The sequence below is a fragment of the Salmo salar genome, chromosome ssa02 (assembly GCF_905237065.1).
Source record: "Salmo salar chromosome ssa02, Ssal_v3.1, whole genome shotgun sequence".
Taxonomy (NCBI): domain Eukaryota; kingdom Metazoa; phylum Chordata; class Actinopteri; order Salmoniformes; family Salmonidae; genus Salmo; species Salmo salar.
The window spans coordinates 27462459-27488679 of record NC_059443.1 but is presented as its reverse complement, the minus strand read 5'-3'; the positions used below and the strand labels follow the sequence as shown (position 1 = coordinate 27488679).

The 26221-nt window shown below is 44.1% G+C and overlaps 1 pseudogene; it reads right to left on the bottom strand.

The window, feature by feature from the left end:
• The window catches only part of LOC106579054 (activating signal cointegrator 1 complex subunit 3-like), a 111786-nt pseudogene extending 85952 nt beyond the window's left edge, over positions 1 to 25834 (bottom strand).
• Between the last annotated feature and the right edge of the window lie 387 nt (positions 25835 to 26221).

Genomic DNA, 26221 nt, shown 5'->3' with positions numbered 1-26221 from the left:
CAGGAACAATGGGAAAGTAATTCTGCTTTGAAAGTTGAGAAACTTGCAACCTCACTTTTGAGAAAATGGCCTTTGAATGTTTTGGTACCTACTGGAGAGCTCTTCTTTGTCTACACCAACTCGGCATCATTCACACCCTCTTAAGCTTTAGCCCCACCCATCTCCTTAAGGGTTGAGCCAAGCATTCTGTCCTAAAAACAGCAGTCAAGCATCCAAGCTAACTGGCAACCATTGGCTACCTTGCTAGCTACTTCCAGATGAAAGAACAGCTCACTGACCATTTTACTCACCCTAGCAGAGCTGGTTAGGCTGTTTTTATGTTATCTGACACTGCCCATATTCAACGGGTGTTGAGAATTCTACGCTCTGGCACACTCAGACGAGAGTGACTGAAATCGGAGTAGATAGCCAGAGCAAATTTACCAGCTACGTCTATCATCAGTTGTCGCAGTAACATTCTATTGAAATGGTTACTTGCATAATGGAGTCTTTGTTAAGACATGTAGCTAGCTAGCTAGGTAAACTATGAACCATAATCCCAACTCATGACTTTACTACCCTGCATGAATCTGCCGGTAGCTAACCAAACAGGTTCAATGTTAGCTAGCTAGAATTAGGCTATAACTAGCAAAGCAAATGGCTCTGAGATATGAATAATAAGAACATACACGTGACGTTAGCTAGCTAGCTAACAGTACACTAACTTGAAATGAAAATGACTTTGTCAAAATTAGAAATGTGTAATATCTGAAAATGTAGCTAGCTAGACTATCTTACCAGTATACATAATTGGTGGACGCGTCTCCCTGTCACAGATGCCATGGTTGCCCCATAGTTTGAAGATGTAATCCGGAGACAGGTGTTTTCTCCATCTCCTTAGCTATCATACTCTAATTCCACTGATTTCAAAACTCGGTCCTCCAGAAAGTGGAGAGCAACATTTATGCAGTTCTTGTCACGGCTGTTATAAGGATCGGACCAAGATGCTGCGTTTTCGTAGTTCCACATCTTTATTTAATAGTGAAACGTGATGCAATACATAAATACTTAAAGTAACCAGAAAACAACAAACCATGACGCAGAGAGGGGAAAAAACACACTACTTAAAATATAAAACACCCACAAACCACAGGAAAAAACACACCTACTAAATATGACCTCCAATTAGAGGCAACGAGGACCAGCTGTAAACCTCAACATAGAAATAGATAAACTAGAACTCAAACATAGAAATAGAAAAACATAGAAAAACACAAAAACACCCCCTGTCACGCCCTGACCACTCTACTATAGAAAATGACATTTTACTAGGGTCAGGACGTGACAGTTCTACTACACAATACATAAACAAAAGCTGCATTAGACAGGATTACCTACACATACTGACCAGCTCAAATAGACAGAAACGTGCTATATGGCAGATCAATCCAAACTCATCTCTCGGCATGTCCAGCCCACTTATTATCTCAGCCAATCACGGCTGTCTGGGAAGTTGCTATCTTTTCTGTGGTGAAACCAACTAGGCTATTAATTTAACCATTTTATTTGTACTTACAGATGGCATACAAGTTTGTTATTAAGGAACATGAAAGTTCACGTTTCAGATGGCATTTCTGCCAAAAAACACATTGATTAAAAAAAGAAGTTTACGTTCAAATGGTATTGACCCGCGAAATACACCTAGTTTCCTGAAACGAGTCACGTGTATTCCCAGTCATGTGAAATACATAGATTATGGCCGAATGCATTTATTTACATTGACTGATTTCTTTATATGAACTTTAACTCAATAAAATCTTTGAAATTGTTGCATATTGCGTTTATATATTTGTTCAGTGTATTTGGTCTGAGTTCTATTTAGAAGACAATGTTAATTTGCTTTGACTCTAGTTTTCCATTTGCACATGAGCATTTGTGGAGCATAACAAAAGAGAAACCAAGCCAAGCATCAAACAGTTCTCCCTAAATTCCCTTTCCCCTCCGTATCTCACTCAATCAATTGCATTGCGACTGCTCCCTCTACACACACGTGCCAAGTGTGCACACAAGCTCCTGTTAGGCCTCGTCTCTCAGTTCAAAAAAACGTGTCAATACTTTACCTCTTGATAACCAGCGCACTTCTGTATGTTGTAAAAGCGTTACATGGTCGCTGCCCACATCAATGCATAATGCAGAAAATACACGAGAGTTCAGGGGCCTTGCTTTAACAAAGTTAACCATTTTCACTGTAGTGTACAAAACGTCTTTCAAGCTGTCCGGCGTTCCCTTGGCAGCAAGAGCCTCTCGGTGGATGCTGCAGTGTACCCAAGTGGTGTCGGGAGCATCTTCTTGCACGCGCGTTACCACTCCACTATGTCTCCCTGTCATGGCTTTTGCGCCATCTGTACAGATACCAACATCTTGACCATTTGATGTCACAAAGCTGTCCAGTACTTTAAAAATATCCTCTCCTGTTGTTCTGGTTTCCAGTGGTTTGCAGAAGAGGATGTCTTCCTGAACTGACCCCCCGTAAACGTAACGGACATATACCAGGAGCTGTGCCAGGCCCGGCACGTCTGTTGACTCATCCAGCTGTAACGCATATAATTCACTGGCTTGTGTGCGAAGCAGTAATTGTTTCAAAACATCTCTTGCCATGTCACCGATGCGTCGTGAAACAGTGTTGTTTGATGAAGCAATTGGCTGTATAGTTTTTGGCTTTTCCTCCAGCATTGTCCCAGCCATATCCGCGGCACCAGGAAGAATTAAGTCCTCCACAATAATATAGGGCCTGCCTGTCCTAGCCACTCGGTAGCTCATCATATAAGACGCTTCTAGCCCCTTCTTATTAATGGTATCTGTTGCTTTTATACATGTCTTATTACTCAAAAGTCGTCTTTATTCTCGCTCAAAACACTCCCGTGGTATATTTTTCAAATTAACATGTTTAGTTTCTAAATGTCTGCGCAAGAGTGAAGGTTTCCCGTGAGAGAGTAACGGTTAATGTGATTGGATGTTAATTATTTGACTAGGCTACTTGTATTTGACATTGTGTGGTTATTTCGCTGAACACAAGATGGTTTCATTTTATTTTTGGCAGTGAAACGAGGCTACTCAGGTGACAAAAACCTCACCCAAATGTATAGCCCCGTTGGAAAATATAAATGTACTGTTTGAAAAAGTGATTACATTTATTTATTTATTTTTTAATGTGAATCACGTTTTTATTTGGCGTACCTCCAACGGCATTGCGCATTCTCCTGGGGGAACCCAGTTTGACATACATGGCCTAGGCTATAACCACCCTGAACATAGACACGTTTCACACTGAAAATATGCAAAAACATTACTTTGATAAAGACAAGGAGCGAATTTGTTAATACATTTAGAAAATCCAAAAGAGGCAGAATATATCAAAAAGACACATTTTGGTTAGAAACAAAAAAATTTCTTCTCAATTCGCCAAATTGAGCCCCGTTTCAAATGATCACTTCGCACTATTCTGTTATATAACATAGGTGTGTATTGAATTTGATAAGGGCTAGAGAAATAAGAGTGTCTTGTCTGCTAAATTAACAAAACAAGGTTATGCCATTGCACAGCCATGCTTCTACAACCAAGCGCCACTGCTGAGGTTACTTCCTTTTTGAAGATTGTGTTCCAAGATATAATATAACCAGGTGATATTACGGTTTCAATAAATGAATCTTAAATGGCACTTGTTTTTCTATTGACTGAATATGAACTCCCTTTTTCAGGACCCTGTATTTCAAAGATCATTCGTAAAAATCCAAATAACTTCACAGATCTTGATTGCAAAGGGTTTAAACACTGTTTCCCATACTTGTTCAATGAACCATAAACAATTAATGAACATGCACCTGTGGAACGGTCGTTAAGACACTAACAGCTTACAGACGGTAGGCAATTAAGGTCACAGTTATGAAAACTTAGGACACTAAAGAAGGCCTTTCTACTGACTCTGAAAAACACCAAAAGAAAGATGCCCAGGGTCCCTGCTCATCTGCGTGAACGTGCCTTAGTCATGCTGCAAGGTGGCATGAGGACTGCAGATGTGGCCAGGGCAATAAATTGCAATGTCCGTACTGTGAGACGCCGAAGACAGCTCTACAATGAGACAGGATGGACAGCTGATCGTTCTCGCAGTAGCAGACCACATGTAACAACACCTGCACAGGATCGGTACATCCGAACATCACACCTGCGTGACAGGTACAGGATGGGAACAACAACTGCCCGAGTTACACCAGGAATGCACAGTCCCTCAATCAGTGCTCAGACTGTCCGCAATAGGCTGAGAGAGGCTGGAATGGGGGCTTGTAGGCCTGTTGTAAGGCAGGTCCTCACCAGACATCACCGGCAACAACGTCGCCTATGGGCACAAACCCACCGTCGCTGGACCAGACAGAACTGGCAAAAAGTGCTCTTCACTGACAAGTCGCGGTTTTGTCTCATCAGGGGTGATGGTCGGATTCGCGTTTATCGTAGAAGGAATGAGAGTTACACCGAGGCCTGTACTCTGGAGCGGGATCGATTTGGAGGTGGAGGGTCCGTCATGGTCTGGGGCGGTGTGTCACAGCATCATCAGACTGAGCTTGTTGTCAGTGCAAGCAATCTCAACACTGTGCGTTACAGGGAAGACATCCTCCTCCCTCATGTGGTACCCTTCCCGCAGGCTCATCCTGACATGACCCTCCAGCATGACAATGCCACCAGCCATACTGCTCGTTTTGTGTGTGATTTCCTGCAAGACAGGAATGTCAGTGTTCTGCCATGGCCAGCGAAGAACCTGGATCTTAATCCCATTGAGCACGTCTGGGACCTGTTGGATCGGAGGGTGAGGTCTAGGGCCATTCCCCCCAGAAATGTTCGGAAACTTGCAGGTGCCTTGGTGGAAGAGTGGGGTAACATCTCACAGCAAGAACTGGCAAATCTGGTGCAGTCCATGAAGTGGAGTTGCACTGCAGTACTTAATGCAGCTGGTGGCCACACCAGATACTGACTGTTACTTTTGATTTTGACCACCCCTTTGTTCAGGGACACATTATTCAATTTCTGTTAGTCACATGTCTGTGGAACTTGTTCAGTTTATGTCTCAGTTGTTGAATCTTGTTATGTTCATACAAATATTTACACATGTTAAGTTTGCTGAAAATAAACGCAGTTGACAGTGAGAGGACTTTTCTTTTTTGCTGAGTTTATATGAGTTTATATGATGTAAATGTAAATGTAAATGTAATGAATGGAAACACACTACATGATTAAAAGTATGTGGACACCTGCTCGTCGAAAATCTCATTCCAAAATAATGGGCATTAATATGGAGTTGGTCCCCCCTTTGCTGCTATAACAGCCTCCACTTGCCTGGAAAGGCGGGGACTTGCTTCCATACAGCCACAAAAGCATTAGTGAAGTCGGGCACTGATGTTGGGCATTAGGCCTGACTCGCAGTCGGCGTTCCAGTTCATCCCAAAGGTGTTCAATGGGGTTGAGGTCAGGTCTCTGTACAGGCCAGTCAAGTTCTTCCACACTGATCTCGACAAACCATTTCTGTATGGACCTCGCTTTGTGCTGACAGGACATTGTCATGCTGACAGGAAAGGGCCTTCCCCAAACTGTTGCTACAAAGTTGGAAGCAGAGAATCGTCTAGAATGTCATTGTATGCTGTAGCATTAAGATTTCCCCTCAATGGAACTAAGGCGCCTAGCTTGAACCATGAAAAACAGCCCCAGACCATTATTCCTCCTCCACCAAACTTTACAGTTGGCACTGCATTCGGGCAGTTAGCGTTCTGCTGGCATCCGCCAAACCCAGATTTATCCGTCGGACTGCCAGATGGTGAAGTGTGTTCCCACTGCGCCAATGACTGCGAGTTTTACAATACTACCGCCAAAAAAACAGTCACATTACTCTTGCAAAATCATTTTAAAATACACTGCTATAACTTTGATTAAGTTATTAATAATTAATGTCCTAATAATTCAAAAGATTGTTCAGAACACCAGGTGTTTTAATCGGCGTATGCTTACTATGATTTTGACATAACGCCGTTTAAAATAAGTAAAGTGTTTACATGACTATTGCCATAACCGACCTACTGTCATAATCCGTTTAATATCGATTTATTAGTGCAAGTAAACGTACTCAGTGTGAAGAGGGTACGGAGCTACTGTAATGCAGAGAGCCGAGCTGAGAGCCAACCACTGAGAGGCGCTAGAGAACAGTTGTGAGGCAGAACACAACTCCACTCTGGACCAATGGAGCATAGGGAAAGCCTACGCAGAAACTGTGTGTGTGCGTGCGCACCCGTGTGTGTTTGTACAGTACCTGTGTATGCAGAATCTTCCCTTTGGTTAGCTGCATGTCTCCAGTGAGCTCTTTGACAGCAATGCCCAGTGGCTCCAACCGCTTACTGAAGTAAATCGTCATCTCTGCTGCCAGGGCCTTCATAGGAGCTACATACACTATCTACAGAGGGAGGGAGAGAGGGATGGAGGGAAGGGAGGTAGTGAGTAGGAGAGAAGAGAGAGAAAGAGGGCAGCAAGAAAGAGGAAGGGAGATAAATATATATAGAGAAAATGGAGAACGGTGTGCAGGAAGGGGGGAGAAAGAGAGAAAGAAAGTGAGAGGAAGTAGAAGGTCACGATCATGATAAATGAGTGAACAGCACAGTATCACTTGTTCCCTGGCAACCAGCATAAATCACTATTTATTGAAAAATATGAAACAGGCCACTTAGATTAAGAAAAGTTTAATGGAGATGTATGAGAAAGTGGCTATCCTCGCTGGCTGGCATTGGGTGTGTGGTGTTAGAATGTGTGTGTGTGTGGGGGGGGGGGGGTTTATAAGGACAACCAATAATAAATGTGTTCTACTGTATGTTTCTATGTCTCGCTCTCACACACACACAGCTGAGTGGTACCTTGAACTCGTCCTTCTTGATGACCCCTCCAGGTTGGAGGTGCTGTCTGATCTCACGGAGGACTGTCAGCATGGCGATGTTGGTCTTGCCGGCTCCAGTGGGGGCAGAGATTAGCAGGTTCTCATTGGTGTTGTAGGCTGTCTCAAACGCTATGGACTGGATCCTGTTCAGACGCTGCATCCCCTTAAACACCAACTGACCAACCTGGGGGGAATGAAAGAGGGAGAGAGAGCGAGAGACAGAGAGAGAGAACACAAGAGGGAGGAAGATAATAAGAAAAGGTTAAAATCAGAGTATTATGAGTCATTACAAAGATAGACTTGTATCATCATGCTCCCATGTCTAACACACACGTCAGGACAGAGCAGAGTGGACGGGAGGGATGGTCAGGGTAAAGACAAACATTGGTTGTCCTTATTGAGAGGGTCACCAGAACATTTGAATGGTTTTAGATGAGTCACACAGTGGAAAGAACACTCTGACAAACCACTCCGCCCTCCCCACATACACACGAGTGTAAACCTATCTACCACTGATTGACAGACCATTACCCTCATATATAAGGCAGGTTTCCCAACTGGCGGCCCACGGGTCAAATGCTTTTATTAGGCCCCCCAAGTCTTCTGAGCAAAAAAGTATTTATTTTTACATTTAGCATTTTTGGGAGAATTTGAATTGTCGCACACAAAAACCTGTAAAAACACCAGGAAATTAGCTCTGTGATTTTAAATTAAAGAAATCTGTTCCCAAGTATTCCCAATAGAGAGACACGTGATCGTATACAAATGAAAACAAATATTATGTTTTAGTCAAACATATTTGTTTAGGCTTCTTGTGGTCAATTTTCAGTCTACAAATTATTTGCAATTATGTTCCGGCCCCCCGACCATCCGCTCAATAAAAGAAATTGGCCCGAGGCTGAATCTAGTTGATGGTCCCTGCTATATGGGGGGGTGATTTACTGTTGCCTAGGGGGTGGCTGCAGACAGGGTGTGGGAAGGAGAAGGGCTTTGACTGCCAGTAAGAGAGAGGTTACATCCTGAGTGGTGGGAACAGCTGTCAACCTGCCCACCACCTGGCTTCTCCATGGCAACAGAGTGTGGGTGACAGACAGGCCTCAATCTCCCGGTGACCGACGTTGATAAGGAGAGAAATGGCCCTTCTGAAAGACAGCAACCGTGACCAGTTGACCGCCCACTACTCGGACACACACGCAAAAACACACAAGACATTCAGTCGTCAGAGTGGGCAGTTAACCGCTCCGGCCACCCTCACTCCGAGGGAAAGAGACACATAACTGCAGGTCCAGGTGTGTGCTCTGTCCCCGTCTGTCCATCAATCTCCCTCTCTCACTCACTTTATAGCCTTATTTTACTTCCTGCTCCCTCTCTCAACTCCTTCTCTCTCTCTGTCTCTATCTCTTGGAGTGGATTGGGATGTCTAGAGCTTAGACAGCAATATCATTTATTTAACGATTCATTAAAAATATGCCATCACTCTACTCTTCCTCCCAGTTTCGCTCTGACACTCAGAAAAATAAAGAATGAGTGCTGCGTGTCATCCAGGGGCTGGGGCCAAAGAGGAGAGAAGAGGCAGGAGTCAGCCCCGCGGTCCTGACAACCCAACTCAACTCTGATGAAAGCAGGAGTCAGCCCCGCGGCCCTGACAGCCCAACTCAACTCTGATGAAGGCAGGAGTCAGCCCTGAGGCCCTGACAACCCAACCCAACTCTGATGAAAGCAGGAGTCAGCCCTGAGGCCCTGACAACCCAACTCAACTCTGATGAAAGCAGGAGTCAGCCCCGCGGCCCTGACAACCCAACTCAACTCTGATGAAAGCAGGAGTCAGCCCCGCGGCCCTGACAGCCCAACTCAACTCTGATGAAAGCAGGAGTCAGCCCCGCGGCCCTGACAGCCCAACTCAACTCTGATGAAGGCAGGAGTCAGCCCCGCGGCCCTGACAACCCAACCCAACTCTGATGAAAGCAGGAGTCAGCCCTGAGGCCCTGACAACCCAACCCAACTCTGATGAAAGCAGGAGTCAGCCCCGCGGCCCTGACAACCCAACCACACTCTGATGAAAGCAGGAGGAGGAAAAGGTTAAATTATTAATGCATCAAAGAGCAACTTTATTAGAGTCCACTTAAGCCGGTGGAAGGCTGATTGTGGTTACAACATGGCACAGAGAGAGAGAGAGAGAGAGAGAGAGAGAGAGAGAGAGAGGGAGATCTACCCACACACACAAAATATAAATGCAACATGTAAAGTGTTGGTCGATTTTTAATGAGCTGAAATAAATTATCCCAAAAATGTTCCATATGCACAAAAAGCTTCCAATCACAAGCCAAGATAATCCATCCATCTAACAGGAGGGATCGTATGAGGATTGGGGGGGAGGTGCTCAGGAGTATTTCTGTTTGTAATAAAGCTCTTTTGTCAGGAAAAACAAATTCTGATTGGCTGAGCCTGGCTCCCCAGTGGGTGGACCCCAGTGCGCCCTTACCCAGTCATGTGAAAACCATAGATTAGGGCCTAATGAATTTATTTCTATTGACTCATTTCCTTCGATGAACTATAAGTAAGTAAAATATATTAAATTGTTGCATGTTGCATTTATATTTTCGTTCATTTATTCAGAGAGAGAGAGAGAGAGAGAGAGAGCCAAAGAAAGAGGAATACAAAGAGGTAGAGAGAGAAAAATTAAAAAGAGGGCAAAAGAGAGAAAGGCGATACTATACACACCATCTTGACACATCTTTGAACTAAGCGAGTAAAGCAATGGTTATTAGTGCAGTGTGTTGTTTTGTACCATCTTTTCTCTCTAGTCTAAATGACTGTAGGGCTGACTTCCTCTCATCCTCTCTCCCTGGTGAGTGGAGCGTCCTCCTGTCTAACCAATTATTTCCCCCAAGGCCAAGTCCTGAGAGCACCAACCAATTTATAAATATGCATTTCTGAATTAGGAGTGGCACAGTTTCACCCTCTTCCGCACGGCTCCTGTACACACACACACACAAGCAAGCACACACGCAAGCACACACGCACGCAAGCAAGCAAGCACGCACGCAAGCACACACGCACGCAAGCACACATGCAAGCAAGCACACACGCAAGCAAGCACACACGCAAGCAAGCACACACGCAAGCATGCACACACAATTGCCAGGACTCAAACACACATTCTGTGTCGCTGTGGCAAACACGTTCACTTTAAGCAGCTAAACCGCCTTTTGTTTTGATTTATCGACTTTGTCTGTAGATAACGAGGAGCCAGTGTCCCAAACTCCTTAAACATGCTAATTCATGCAAATGTATGCCTGCCACAATATTCACCTTGAGGTAATGCATACATGTTGTAAATATGAAGTTGCCATCCTTCAATGATCTTTTTGAAAATGTTCAGTGCTTTGTTTTTTGTTTTTTTCATTTCTTAAAACATCTCTGGCAGGCTTCATTGTTATTCAGATGTAGGCACTGTAAATCTTCCAATAGCAGATGCAGCTGTCCCTGCCAGGAGTAGTCTCCGGGGTCCAAGCAGCAGTAACTCACTGAAGAGGTAATGTTACTGTAGGCTACTTGAGATACTATCATATGCAGCTGTTAACATAACATTCATTTCATTAAAAATCCCTGTCTCCAAGCAACAAACACCAGCATGGTTATACATCTCCAGCACTAAGTGAAATACCAGAAATATAGCTAACAGTTAAAATATTTGTATTTTATTTAACCATTATTTAACTAGGCAAGTCCGTTAAGAACAAATTCTTATTTACAATGACGGCCTACAGTTAACCACAATTAAGAGAAAATACCAACAGTAGACACCACAATTCACATTTAAGAGAAAAACATTCTACACGGTTGTTTTATCAACTGGCCTCAGTTTGTTGGAGTTATTTCCTTTGACTGAGTTTATGAACAGGCCTGCGATCAGTACATCAGTGTCCACACTGGGATTATCACATTAACTCATAGAAACAAAGGCCAAACTTTGAGTAACAAAATCAATTTGACATCACCAGGCAAGATTCCAACTCAAGTACGACGACAAGAGTCTTTAACACACTTAATCCCCCAGGCATTCAAAAAGAGAACACACCTCGAGAACCAATCTCAGATTCCAGTTTTTCTCACCTCTGGGGTTGAAAAATCAGAGTAACTTTCCCAAAATCTCCAGGTTTTCCAAAAAACGAGGTTGGAATATTCATGGAATCCTCCAACTGGGATTTCTGGAAAACCTGGGCATTTGGGGAAAGTTACTGGAATATCCCAACCCTACTCCCCCACAAAGACAGACCCATGCAGGTATCAAAGGGTTCTCCCCAGGATGTCAACCAGGTGGTGCTGATGTGAGTGGAGGAACGGGAGAGGTCGAGAGGGGGCTGGGAGCAAAAGCATAACATTTGTGAAAGAACTTCTCTCCCGAACCTCTGCTCACTTTAAAACGTGTTTGACCACAAATACATTTTGGAAAATTGTTTAACCAAAATTCCATTTGAAGAGGCCATCTCAAAAATGTCCTAGATACGACTGCCTGATTCCAGCTTCGTTGCCACCTATTCATCATCATCATGTACAACTGACTTATACAACTACCAACCTAAAACATCACTTTACATTCTGCTACACCCATGTGCCTGTACATTTATTTTATTTCACCGTTATTTAACCAGGTAGGCCAGTTGAGAACAAGTTCTCATTTACAACTGCGACCTGGTCAAGATAAAGCAAAGCAGTGCAACACAAACAACACAGAGTAACACAAACAAACGTACAGTCAATAACACAATAGAAAAAAAACTATGTACAAGAGGTATTGTAGCCCAAGTATTGCTGGTGGACCTCTTCGGGTAGCCGGGGGCTAGCTCAAGGCTAAGTGGTGCTTGCTTCAGGACAGAGACATTAGCCAGGAGTAGCCACTCTGATTGCAGCTAGCTAGCTGCGATGATCCGGTGTAAAGGTTCAGAGCCTGCGGTAGGAATTCGGAGATGTGGTAGAGAAAAAGCAGTCCAATTTGCTCTGGGTTGATATCGCACTGTGCAGACTGGCAGGTATTGACTGAGCTGAGGCTTGCTCGTGTCCGAGTTAACGGTGAAGACCGCTAGCAGTGGCTAACTGACTACTAGCTAGTAGCTAGTTAGCTGGCTAGCTCCTGATGGGGGTTCCGGTTCTAAAGTATAAAAATAGCAGATCCGTACCACATTGGGTGAGGCGGGTTGCAGGAAAGTATATTCAGTCCATAGACGGAAAGTGAGATTAAAATATATACGAAATACATACGAAAAAAACGAAGAAGAAAACTATATTTACATGGGACAAGACGGGACAAGACAAAACACATGTCCGACTGCTACGCCATCTTGGATGTGCCTAACCCAGTGACTAAAAGTGTTGTTAGTTCCAGATGTCTAATAGAGGACCATACACATCTGTGGTCAACGTAGCAGCAAGGTTAAATTCAGTTCCTAATGAGTCCAGCTGTGTGGATCCCAACTGTAGCCCATCTCTAAAACCCAGCTGGCTAACTCATGATTGTGAACACAATGTTAAAGTGAGCAAGCTGGATGGAACGTGACCGTTCGACACTGATTTTGCGGGAGTATCGAACCCATCAAGGCCCAGAACACCTATGTGTGTGTGTGTTGTGTGTATTCCAATCCCAGTCCGTACTATGTAGTGTGTGTGTGTGTCCCAGTCTCGGTTCATACAGTGTAGTGTAGTGTAGTGTAGTGTAGTGTAGTGTAGTGTAGTGTATGTGTGTGTGTGTGTATATATATATATATATATATATATATATATATATATATAAATATATATGTCCCAGTCCGTATTGTGTAGTGAGTGCGATGGAAGCTGGCAGGCTCATTATCAGAGTGCTAGCACAGCCTACGGCCATACGTGCCAACCAGGCTGACTGGGAATAAACTGGCAATATAGAACCAATCCACCAGCCACTCTAAACTCACTAATTGGAGCCTCAAAGATCCCAGTAATGATTTTACAGCTAAATCTAAAACACCTACCAAGCAGTCTCTGTCCAATTGCCTCCCTGTCCTAGTTATAACATACAGTGCATTGGGAAAGTATTCAGACATCTTGACATTTTCCACATTTTGTTACGTTATAGCCATATTCTAAAATGGATGAAATTGTTTTTTTCCCCCTCATTAATCTACACACAATACCCCACAAAGAGAAAGCAAAAACAGGTTTCCAGCACCTTCTGCAGCAATTACAGACATGAGTCTTCTTGGGTATGACCCTACAAGCTTGGCACACCTGAATTTGGGGAGTTTCTCCCATTCTTTTCTCCAGATCCTCTTAAGCTCTGTCAGGTTGGATGCGGAGCGTCACCGCACAGCTATTTACAGGTCTATCCAAAGATGTTTGATCGGGTTCAAGTCCGGGCTCTGGCTGAGCCACTCAATGACATTGTGCTTAGGATCATTGTCCTGTTGGAAGGTGAACCTTTGCCCCAGTCTGAGCACTCTGGAGCAGGTTTTCATCAAGGATCTATCTGTACTTTGCCTCAATCCTGACTAGTCTCCCGGTCCCATCTGAGCTCAATTTTGAGTCTCATAGCAAAGGGTTTGAATGCTTACAGTTGAAGTCGCAAGTTTACATACACCTTAGCCAAATACATTGAAACTCAGATTTTCTCAATTCCTGACATTTAATCCTAACAATTCCCTGTCTTAGGTCAGTTAGGATCACCACTTTATTTTAAGAACATGAAATGTCAGAATAATAGTAGAAAGAATGATTTATTTCAGATTGCATTTCTTTCATCACATTCCCAGTGGGTCAGAAGTTTACATACACTCAATAAGTATTTGGTATCATTGCCTTTAAATTGTTTAACTTGTGTGAAATGTTTCGGGTAGCCTTCCACAAGCTTCCCACTATAAGTTGGGTGAATTTTGGCCCATTCCTCCTGACAGAGCTGGTGTAACTGAGTCAGGTTTGTAGGACTCCTTGCTCGCACACGCCTTTTCAGTTCTGCCCACATATTTTCTATAGGATTGAGGTCAGGGCTTTGTGATGGCCACTCCAATACCTTGACTTTGTTGTCCTTAAGCCATTTTGTCACAACTTTGGAAATATGCTTGGGGTCATTGTCCATTTGGAAGACCCATTTGCGACCAAGCTTTAACTTCCTGACTGATGTCTTGAGATGTTGCTTCAATATAGCCACATAATGTTCCTTCCTCATGATGCAATCTATTTTGTGAAGTGCACCAGTCCCTCCCGCAGCAAAGCACCCCCACAACATGATGCTGCCACCCCCGTGCTTCAAGGTTGGGATGGTGTTCTTCGGCTTGCAAGCCTTCCCCTTTTTCCTCCAAACATAACGATGGTCATTATGGCCAAACAGTTCTATTTTTGTTTCATCAGACCAGAGGACAATTCACCAAAAAGTACAATCTTTGTCCCCATGTGCAGTTGCAAACCGTAGACTGGCTTTTTTATGGCGCTGTTGGAGCAGTGGCTTCTTCCTTGCTGAGCGGCCTTTCAGGTTGTGTCGATATAGGACTCGTTTTACTGTGGATATAGATACTTTTGTAGCTGTTTCCTCCAGCATCTTCACACGGTCCTTTGCTACTGTTCTGGGATTGATTTGCACTTTTCGCAACAAAGTACATTCATCTCTAGGAAACAGAACGTGTCTCCTTCCTGAGCGGTATAATGGCTGCGTGGTCCCATGGTGTTTATACTTGTGTACTATTGTTTGTACAGATGAACGTGGTACCTTCAGGCGTTTGGAAATTGCTCCCAAGGATGAACCAGACTTGTGGAGGTCTGCAATTGTTTTTCTGAGGACTTGGCTGATTTCTTTAGATTTTCCCATGATGTCAAGCAAAGAGGCACTGAGTTTGAAGGTAGGCCTTGAAATACATCCACAGGTACACCTCCAATTAACTTAAATGATATCAATTAGCTTATCAGAATCTGCTAAAGCCACGACATCATTTTCTGGAATTTTCCAAGCTGTTTAAAGGCACAGGCAACTTAGTGTATGTAAACTTCTGACCCACATGAATTGTGATACAGTGGATTATAAGTGAAATTATCTGTCTGTAAACAATTGTTGGAAAAATTACTTGCGTCGTGCACAAAGTAGATGTCCTAACCGACTTGCCAAAACTATAGTTTGTTAACAAGGAATTTGTGGAGTGGTTGAAAAATGAGTTTTAATGACTCCAACCTAAGTGTATGTAAACTTCTGACTTCAACTGTATGTAAAGAAGGTATTGTTTTTTAAATTTTTAATACATTTGCAAAAAAGAAATCTGAAAACCTGTTTTCGCTTTGTCATTATGGGGTATTGTGTGTAGATTGATGAGGAAAAAAGTGTATTTATTACATTTTAGAATAAGGCTGTAATGTAACAAAATGTGGAAAACTCAAGGTTTCTGAATACTTTCCAAATGCACTGTACCTGCTCAACAAAAAATTTAAACATGGACTATTTCCTGTGCAAAGGCGTGTGTGGCTACTGTACACGTGTAAGCATATATTGACTGTATGAGTTAGTGTGGGAACAGCTAAACTAATTAAATGATGTGCATTGGTAATGGGGAGCTAAAAAAAAGTTGTTGTTTGCATGCTATCCTTTTAATTACTTTTCAGTTCCATTTCATTCCATTTGAATTGACAGCTTGATCAACTTTTAATTGCTCGTTTTAGTAAACAGCTTATCAGCCTGCTCCAAGCCCACACACAGAGCCCTGAATGACCTGGCCAAACACACACACACAAGCTGTACTGTGGGGTTTGACAGAGTGAGATGCAGATGCAGCAAACAGGAGGCCCATTAATTTCCCCACAGCACACCAGTAGAAAGAGAGAGAGAGAGACAGAGCGAGGGAGTTGAAGGGAGAGGAGAGGGAGGTGAATGGAGAGAGGAGAGGGAGATGAAGGGAGAGAGGAGAGGGAGGTGAAGGGAGAGAGAAGCAGAGAAAAAGACAGAGGGTGGGTGGAGGGAGAAAGCGAGGGAGAGAGCAAGAATAAGAGAAGCAATCAATCACCCCATCCTGAGGCACCCGTCCAGGGGGCACTGGGACTGGACTCACACGGACGGTCTCACTCGTGCACACGCACGCGCCGACTCACCCCCACACGCCGACTCACCCCCACACGCCGACTCACCCCCCACGCGCCGACTCATCCCCACTCGCACGCGCCGACTCACCCCCACGCGCCGACTCACCCCCACGCGCCGACTCATCCCCACTCGCACACGCCGACTCACCCCCACACGCCGACTCACCCCCACGCGCCGACTCACGCACATGCGCCGACTCACCCCACGCGCACGCGCCGACTCACCCCACGCGCACGCGCCGACTCACCCCTACTCGCACGCACCGACTCACCCAACCCCACAGACTCACACACGGACTAAGTCAAGTCTTCACGGACTGACGGACTCGCACTCGGACTGACGGACTCGCACACACGGACTGACTGACTCGCAAACACGGACTGACGGACTCACACACGGACTCGCACACGGACTGACGGACTCGCACACAGACTGACGGACTCACGGACCAACTGACGGACTCACGGACTGACTGACGGCTCACGGACTGACTGACGGACGGACTCATGGATGGACTGACGGAGTCACGGACGAACTCGCACACATGGACGGACTCGCACACACGGACTGATGGACTCGCACACAGACTGACAGACTGACTCACGGATGGACTGACGGAGTCACGGACGAACTCGCACACATGGACGGACTCGCACACACGGACTGATGGACTCGCACACAGACTGACAGACTGACTCACTGACGGACGGACTCACACACGGACTGACTGACTCACGGACGGACGGACACGGACTCTCACACACACTCAAGGACTCACACACACGGACTCACACACGGACTCACACACACGGACTCATACACACAACATGAGAAATAAGTGGCTCCAGATGAGATGTATGCTGCCACTCCCCAAGGCCTCTCCTTTCACATCAGAGATAAGGCTTTAACAAGCCTCTGTCCACCATCTGTGCTCTTTCCACCCCCCACTCTCTCTCTGACTGTCTCTCTCATCCCCACACCTGCTTTGCAAGTCTGAGCAAACACACGTGTGCACTGAGGAGGAAATCAAAACTGGATTAGGAAACGCAATCAGGACATATTAATTATGGATGGCACTCCCTGCTCTGTCTCGTGTCCTCCTGCCACAGTCCAGAACACAGGACCCATGTCCCTCACACTGAAGGGTGAGGCAGAGACACCAACGAGTGGGGGGACACTAATGGGGGAGGGTTGAACATTGAATTAGGAGATAAGACAGGAGGAGGAGGGTGGAAACCCATCTCACTTCGTTTAGAAGAGTCTTCGTGCTAAATCCTAGAACTCTACCGGGCTTACTCCACCCCTCCAACTAGCCTACACTCCTCTTGAAGGTTTGGACACCTGAAGGTCCAAAATCTGCATTCAGTGAGGAGAGAGACACCTAGTCAGGACATGAGGACAGAAGAGTGAGTCCACACACATGATTCCAACCACCACAAGTCCCTCCGCCCCTCCCTCTCTATGACAACAGAGTAGATGGATAACCCTGTCCACCAGTACACAATCATGTCAACGTCTATGAAGAAGACAGGCTAAGTGTTCAATATCCACTTAGGCAAAAAAGCTGCAGGACAATATACAACTAGGGTTTGGCAGGAAACTCTCCCCCATTCATCACTCATGTTCCTGCCCTTTAAAAAACCCACTAGGGATAGTAAAGACCATCAGCGCAAGCACACACGCTCCTAAATCCTATCGCTCAATTCAGTGCTCCCCTTTGGGAATAACCATATGTCTAAATGTAAGTCAAGTCTTCTTAGAATCCTTGAGGAGGAGGGTGGTCCTGATTAGCAGTTTCTATGAGGACAGGATGTGTCTGTTAGGGTTGCAAAGCTACCGGTAATTTGACAAAGTTACCAGAATCTTCAGTAATTTTGGTAAATAACAGAAAAGCTATGGCAATCTAATGTAACTTCGGTCATTTATACTTAAAAAAAAAGATTGATATTTAGTATACAGTTTTTATATCTGTGTCATACTGTTCATGAGTTTCTAGTAGCTAGACCATGTGGTTCAAGAGAAAATAGCCTAATTCATTTTAAAAGCATCTAATCAACAATGCCACGAGATGTCTTGTGATAGATTACATGAAATCACTGAAAGATACCAAAATTCTGGTAGTTTACTGGCAAAGTTAGACATTTTCCAGTAATATACCCTCCCTTTGCAACCCAAGTCCGTGTCTTCTCAAGCCTCCATGGATATTTCAGTACATCTATTAGTGCCGAGTGGAGGGGTTGTTGTGTTGTTTTTCTGTCAGTACTAGGAGGAAAGCCAACCACACACACACACACACACACACACACACACACACACACACACACACACACACACACACACACACACACACACACACACACACACACACACACACACACACACACACACACACACACACACACACACACACACACACACACACACACACACACACACACAAACACACACATTTATTCACAGAAATTAGGAGGGCTTTTACCAGCGTGACGAGAGCAGGATGCGTAGGCCACTGATTCATTCGTTAAAAGGCCCCTTAATAAATTCCCCACTTTTAATGTTTCACAGTGCTATTAAAGGCTTGCCAGGCCAGGCAGAGCCCTGTTGCCCATTACAGCTTTCAATAAATGACAATCTACGCTACGCTGCGTGATGGTGGAGAAAGAAAGGGAAGGGGAAAAAAGCTGACAGGCTTTCGGTTCAGCCTGCCTTGCAAAGCGCTGCTCCTAATAGCACATAAAGACTTATTAGCCTCGGCGTTGTGTGCTTGGCGCTTAATAAGAGAGAGGCATATTGTTTCAGAGTAGCATGGCTTAAGTTAATGAATAGAGGAGCTCCTGCGCTAGGGGCTAATTCACATCGCTCAGCTGAACAGGCTCCATATCAATCTGGATCAGTCACACGGAGGTTTCAAACAGAACAGGAAGCAAGGAATGTAGCCTGCTGGAGCTTGTGGAGAGACAGGGAGAAGCCCAGAACAAAACAATACAAGAAAGAAAGATAGAAAAACAGATGTTTGCACCTCAGAGAATTCCCTTTTTATTTTCACTGACTCTTTTTTAAATTATTTTATTTGTATTTTTTTTAAGGTGGAACTTGTACATTCATTTTGCGACGGCCAGGGCTGCAGAATGAACAGAACGGTAAAAATGAGCTTTATTTATTAACTCTCTCTGTAAGACACAACCACAAACTTATCATGCCCTTGTGTACTGTAATTCATTGTTCCCGTGAGACAAATAGAAAGAGGAAATTAATTTGGGAGTCAGGATTTGTCTCCTCCTCTCTCTCTCTGTCTGTCCATCCCACTTAAAGTAGAGAGCCTCTGACATTGATCACTTTTTTCATGATGAGGACCAAGGGTTCCACCACTCTCTCTCGTGCAGAAGGTGATGCTGTTGCATGTGCGGGCTCACATCAGACCTGGGTTCCAATAGTATTTGTCTTCTTTCAAATACTACTGAATACTATCAAATACGCTTCGAGCAAAAGACTGTGCCTGCCTTGATTGGAACGTGCATGCGTGTGCATATACAACTACGTTTTGCCCCTCTATTCGGGCACTTGGGCAAACCTTCCTCTCAAATACCTGGACCCTTAGAGCACTTACTGTTTGATGTGCCAGGTGGCTCTTCAAAGCCAGAGGCTTGAAGATACAGTGGGAATAGCAGAGAACCAACCCGAAGAGCAAATGTATCAGGTACTGGGGCGGGTAATAGCCAAGGCAGCAGAACCCAGGGCTAGGGGTGAATCCAGGGTTGGAGATGGGGGTTAAGGAAGGAGACCGGACCTGAGGTATGGGATAGGGCTGGGATGATACCAGTCTCACAATATCTTTTTTTTTCCATGGCGAAAATGAAAAACACAAAGCAGACCAAATTCTTTGGTCCTTTAAAAACCTGCTGTGTGTAAAATAGTGTGTGCTATAGCTTGAAAAATCTATAATTGTGACTCTGGATGACAACATAATGTTGTTTGTTTCCAACAGTAGGGCTGTTTTCCTAAAGAAGTTAAATCCGCTTAGTGTTTTGTTTCCTTGCCGCGATACTGGTATCATCCCAGCCCTACTGTGGAAGAGAGCTTTTTGAAAGTGATACTCTCATACCCAATCCCAGCCCACTTCATGAAGTACCCTCTCTGGAATAGCAGAATGGGTGTAAAAACTAAATAGTCAAAACTCCACTTAGCCCACCAGAGGAAGCTAGGGATTGATTGGAGATAGAGTGAGACAGTGACATGTTTCCATGGAAAAAAACACTATAAAAATCTGGACATTAACACATTTAAGAAAGCCTAATGAAGATAATGAGTGACAGGCAGGGAGACAAACACCTGAGCCGGCGTCTGCAAAAATAACAACAGCAACCACACATGCATGACCAATCCTTCTCTTAATCAATTTGTCTCAGCCTGCGATCACACACACACACACACACACACACACACACACACACACACACACACACACACACACACACACACACACACACACACACACACACACACACACACAGTATGCCTGTCATCTTGAGTGACAGACAGGTTAAGTGAGGTGAACAGCTACAGGAGTCCTCTTCAAATATGACAAAATATGTTCCAAGGTTTAAACATATCCAGTCATCTTCAGATATGATGCCATGTTTTGGGCACATCCAGGGGAGTTCATTCCACATTTAGGATTCTACCCAAAATCTATTCACAATTGAATGTAGTGCATTTCACAACACACTTGACAGAGATTAAATGCCATAATAACTGTTTCTAAACATCCCACCATGATCCCATACAGAATGACTCCAGAAATGTAGATGAAGAACCAGAAGAAAAGACAGTGCTGTGATTGAACTGAAGCCAACTGACCACCTCTGCTCTCCCATCTCCCAAATGGCTGGGTGGGGATTGGCTCACCTGTCCATCAGTCCGGTCCACTGCCTTGCTATTGGCTGAGGGAAGATTTGTAAGCCTGTCACTTAGACTGTCACTCAGCCTGTCAGTCAGGGAGGAGAAGCCATTGTGGCTCCAGACAGCTGGCTGAGAACTACAGCACTTCCATTAAGACTCAACATCACTCACTGCCAATTACGGCTCCAGAACGCACCCAGTCACCGGAATATGGACACCAGGGAGTGAAACTGAGCACGCCCTGGCTGGCACTCACACAGTCACACAGATACCCTTTACAGACAGAGTTTACGGTATGTTGCCAGTAAAAAATTGTATCAGCCAATGTTTTTTAGAGCCCAATTCATATAGTCCCATTTTTACCATATTCTTGCATATCTCCCGTGCAGATTCTGGCAAGTTTAGGAGAGGAAGTAGACGTGGGCCGATGTGGGTGGACGTCTATTTCAATAAATCAATTGAATATACACCATCACAAAGAAATATATTACTAATTTGTTTTAGGCAGGCCCTAAAACACTATAAAACTAATCAAATGTATTTTCAAAAGAATAGAATGGCACATTTTTGTTGTTTATGTTACTGGTCTGTGCAGCCTATATAGTGCATATGAAAAGTATTCAGACCCATTGACTTTTTCCACATTTTGTTACGTTATTTGTTACCTTATTCTAAAATGTATTAAATAGTTTTTTCCCCCCCTCAATCAATCTACATATAATACCCCATAATGACAAAGCAAAAACTGGTATAGATATATATGTTTTGCAAATAAAAACTGAAAAAAATGTATTTACATAAGTATTCAGACCCTTTACTCAGTACTTTGTTGAATCACTTTTGGCAGCAATTACAGCCTAGAGTATTCTTGGGTATGACGCTACAAGCTTGGGACACCTGCATTTAGGGAGTTTCTCCCATTCTACTCTGCAGATCCTCTCAAGCTCTGTCAGGTTGGATGGGGAGCGTTGCTGCAGTGCTATTTTCAGGTCTCTCCAGAGATGTTCGATCGGGTTCAAGTCTGGGCTCTGGCTGGGCCACACAAGGACATTCAGAGACTTGTCTCGAAGCCACTCCTGTGTTGTCTTGGTTGTGTGCTTATAGTCGTTGCCCTGTTGGATGGTGAACCTTCACCCCAGACTGAGGTCCTGAGCAGGTTTTCTTCAAGGATCTCTCTGTACTTTGCTCCGTTCATCATTCCCTTGATCCTGACTATTCTCCCAGTCCCTGCCGCTGAAAAACATGCCCACAGCATGACGCTGCCACAACCATGCTTCATCATAAGGATGGTGCCAGGTTTCCTCCAGATGTGACGCTTGGCATTCAGGCCAGAGAGTTCAATCTGTTTCATCAGACTAGAGAATCTTGTTTCTCATGGTCAGAATCCTTTAGGTGCCTTTTGGCAAACTCCAAGCAGGCTGTTGTGCTTTTTATTGAGGAGCGGCTTCTGTCTGGCCACTCTACCATAAAGGCCTGATTGGTGGAGTGCTGCAGAGATGGTTGTCCTCCTGAAAGGTTCTCCCATCTCCACAGAGGAACTCTAGAGCTATGTCAGAGTGACCTTTGGGTTCTTGTCAAGGCCCTTCTCCCCCGGTTGCTCAGTTTGGCCAGGCGGGCAGCTCTAGGAAGAGTCTTGGCGGTTCCAAACGTCTTCCATTTAAGATTGATGGAGGCCACTGTGTTCTTGGGGACCTTCAATGCTGCAGAAATGTTTTTGGTACCCTTCCTCAGATCTGCGCCTCTACACAATCCTGTCGTCTCGGAGCTCTACGGACAATTTCTTCGACATCATGGCTTGGTTTTTGCTCTGACATGCACTGTCAACTGTGGGACCTTCTATAGACAAGTGTGTGCCTTTCCAAATCATATCTCATATATTTAATTTACTACAGGTGGACTCCAATCAAGTTGTAGAAACATCAAGGATGATCAATGGAAACAGGATGCAGCTGAGCTCAATTTCGAGTCTCATAGCAAAGGGCCTGAATACTTATGTAAATAAGGTATGCGTTTTTTATTTTTAATAAATCAAATATAAAAACATTTTTTGCTTTGTCATTGTGGGGTATTGTGTGTAGATTGATGACGAAAAAAGTTATTTAACCAATTTTAGAATAAGGCTGTAATGTAACACAATGTGGAAAAGGTCAAGGGGTCTGAATACTTTCCAAATGCACTGTATGGCTGCAGCATGCACATGAAGTATTTTGTTCATTAAACAGACAAGACACACTTAGGACTTTCCTGATCACAGTCAACACGCATATATTTTATAGTAGGCTAAGAATATAGGTACCATTGAGAGCATCTTGACTGGCTGTATCACTGCTTGGTATGGCAATAGCACCGTCCTCGATCACAAGGCGCGACAGAAGGTGGTGCAGACAGCCCAGTACCTCACTGGGACCGAGCTCCTTGCCATCCATGATCTCTGTATCAGGTGGTGTGAAAGGAAGGCCCGGAAAATTGTTAACGACTCCAACCACCCAAGCCATAGACTGTTCTCTCTGCTTCCGCATGGCAAACAGTCCCGGTGCATCAAGTCTAACGCCAACAGGCTCCTGAATAGCTTCAATCCCCACGCCATAATAGTGCTAAATACTGTTGCTAACAAAATAGCTACATGGACTGAGTTGACGCTTATATTTTATTCTTATTTTTGCACTGTCTCTATGCACACTCACAGGGAGCTACACACTCACACACACTGACACACATACATTTATAATGACTCTACACACACCCAGAAAATCATCATATATACTGCTGCTACTACTCTGTTTATCATATATCATATTACCCCTAATACATACATTATATACAAAAGTATGTGTACACCCCTTCTAATTAGTGGCTTCGGCTATTTCAGCCACACCCGTTGCTGACGGGTGTATAAAATTGAGCACACCGCCATGCAATCTCCATAGACAAACAAGCAGGGAGAAAGGTTTTACAGTTTTAAAGCTAATTTCCTGCATTTCTACACATTTTGACATGACTTATGCCATGTTAACATGATGAGTGACTAACAAAATCAACAGGGGGCCCCTGAAGGTCAGGGCCCCTGGGTAGGCCTACATTATATTCACAGTACATGATCCTTGGTTGGCTGAGTGTCAGTGAATTTTTTGGGGGGACATTCAAGTCGTCAATGTGTTGCTATAACTAGCAGCAAGATAACCTAATGTTTGAACTTTTGAGTTTGTGACGCAATAGGGTAAATGCAGATGGGCAACCATCAGGCTATTTATTTCTAGCCGCTATGCTGCATCAGGTGGGCTACATCATGTGATAATGCTTATTGATAAATAGTAGGACTGGGACGATACTACCAGTATAGTGATATTTTTTCCATGGCAAAAATAAAAACAGGAAGCAGATCTAACTCTTTGGTCCTTTCAAAACCTGCTGTATGTAAAATATTTTGATCTGTATCTTGGAAAATAAATCATAATGACATAATGATGTCTGTTTCCAACATCAGGGCTGTTTTCCTTAAGATGTTAAATCCTCTTTGCGATTTGTTTCCTTACCATGATACTAATGAGTATCGCGATACTGGTATCGTCCCGGCCCAACTAAACAGCTCACCTGCCTGACAATATGGACCAATCTATTATATTGGGGTTATTTCTGGAGGGGGAATGATATTTTAATTTTCACTTATGAGTAGAAAGTCTTTTTAAAAAGTAACCAGAACTGACCTTCTCACAGTCATTCTCCCTCCAAAATGTCAGGTCCGTCCGTGATGTGTAGTATGCTGTGTGCTTTTGACAGTGCTGTGTGCCCCCCACCTCCCAAATCCACATGTAACCATTGGGTGTCTTACCTCGTCCAGTTCGGAGATGTAGATGGGTTTCTCCTCAAAGCCGATGGGATCACTAGGAGGAATCTCCACCTCTTCATACATCTTATTATTCTCTCTCTTTATCCCCTCTGGTATCATCAGCTGAACACATCCCAAATATTAACAACGTGCCACATTACTTAAAGTACATTTACACCCCAATCTATTTATTACCAACTGAACTACATAATATTAAACATTTTACAATACACATAATAAAACAACAAACAGTGCCTCAACTTGAAAACAAACACATTCAAAACATTGCAAAAGTCATGTTCAGATTTGAAAATGTATCAACATTCCAGTGAACATCATTTCCCCTACCCCACCTGCTCCTACTGATCTGAGGACTAAATAAACACACCCCAGGTTAGTTGATGTAAATAGTGAGTGAAAAATCAGCAAGAACAAAAAAATAGATCATAAAAACGTGATAAAAGCAGTGGCTTGTGGGTAATGTGATGGGTGCTGGTGTGTAATAAAAGGAACAGACTGCCGTGAAGGATGGTGGGTAAACAAAGAACTGAAAAGTGTGTGTGTTTGTGTGTGTGCACACGTGTGCGTACTCTATGACTTTCCTCCCTGTCACTATGAAAGAGAAATGGAAGTAATACAAACTAATACAAAGCAAGCTGCTCATTTTGCCCATTAATACAGGTGGGCAGGATTTGATAATGTCTTCTAGTCTTGTTATAATCACTTTTTATTTGGATAGAACATGATGGTCTACGGGTCAAGTGTATAGGGCATAGATTTGGTATTGGGCAGTACAGGGCTTTGTCCCAAAAGGCTCCCTATTCCCTTATCCCTACATAGTGCAGTACTTTTGACCAGAGCCCTATGGAGCCTGCTCAAAAGTACTGCATTAAATAAGAAAAAGGGTGCCATTTGTGACGCACCTCTGGTAATCCCCACATACTGTACCTTGGCTCCCCCTACGAAGGCGGAGGTCTTGGTGGCCTCGGCGTAGCAGTCATAGACGTTGGGGTAGCGGACGAGTTCGTACACCCTCTCTCTGCTCAGCACTGGAGACCGCCGTGCTGTCAACAGGGCCTGCTCTCTGGAGTAACACAAGCATTAATCAACCACAACACAACCGTGACGCAACAATAACGCATCCATAAAACCCATAAAGAAATATATAGTATTTCAACACCAAACATCCACATGAACAGCAGAACAGCCATAGTTACACATGCTTAATGTGTGGTTGGTTGTGATTGGGGATGCATACTAGAGTTGAGAGCTGTTAGACAGGAGAGGTGTGGAGATGTGAGGCTCTGCAGTAATACTATTCTCTGCTAACGTAACGTGGCTTACCTCTCTGCTAATCTATTCCCTCACACTCTGCCGGATTTGGCCCGGATAAGTTTTTAATTAAACAGATCGCTGCGCCGCTTTTTTATCCGCTGAAAGTAAACTTTCAGAAAGATCCCTTCCT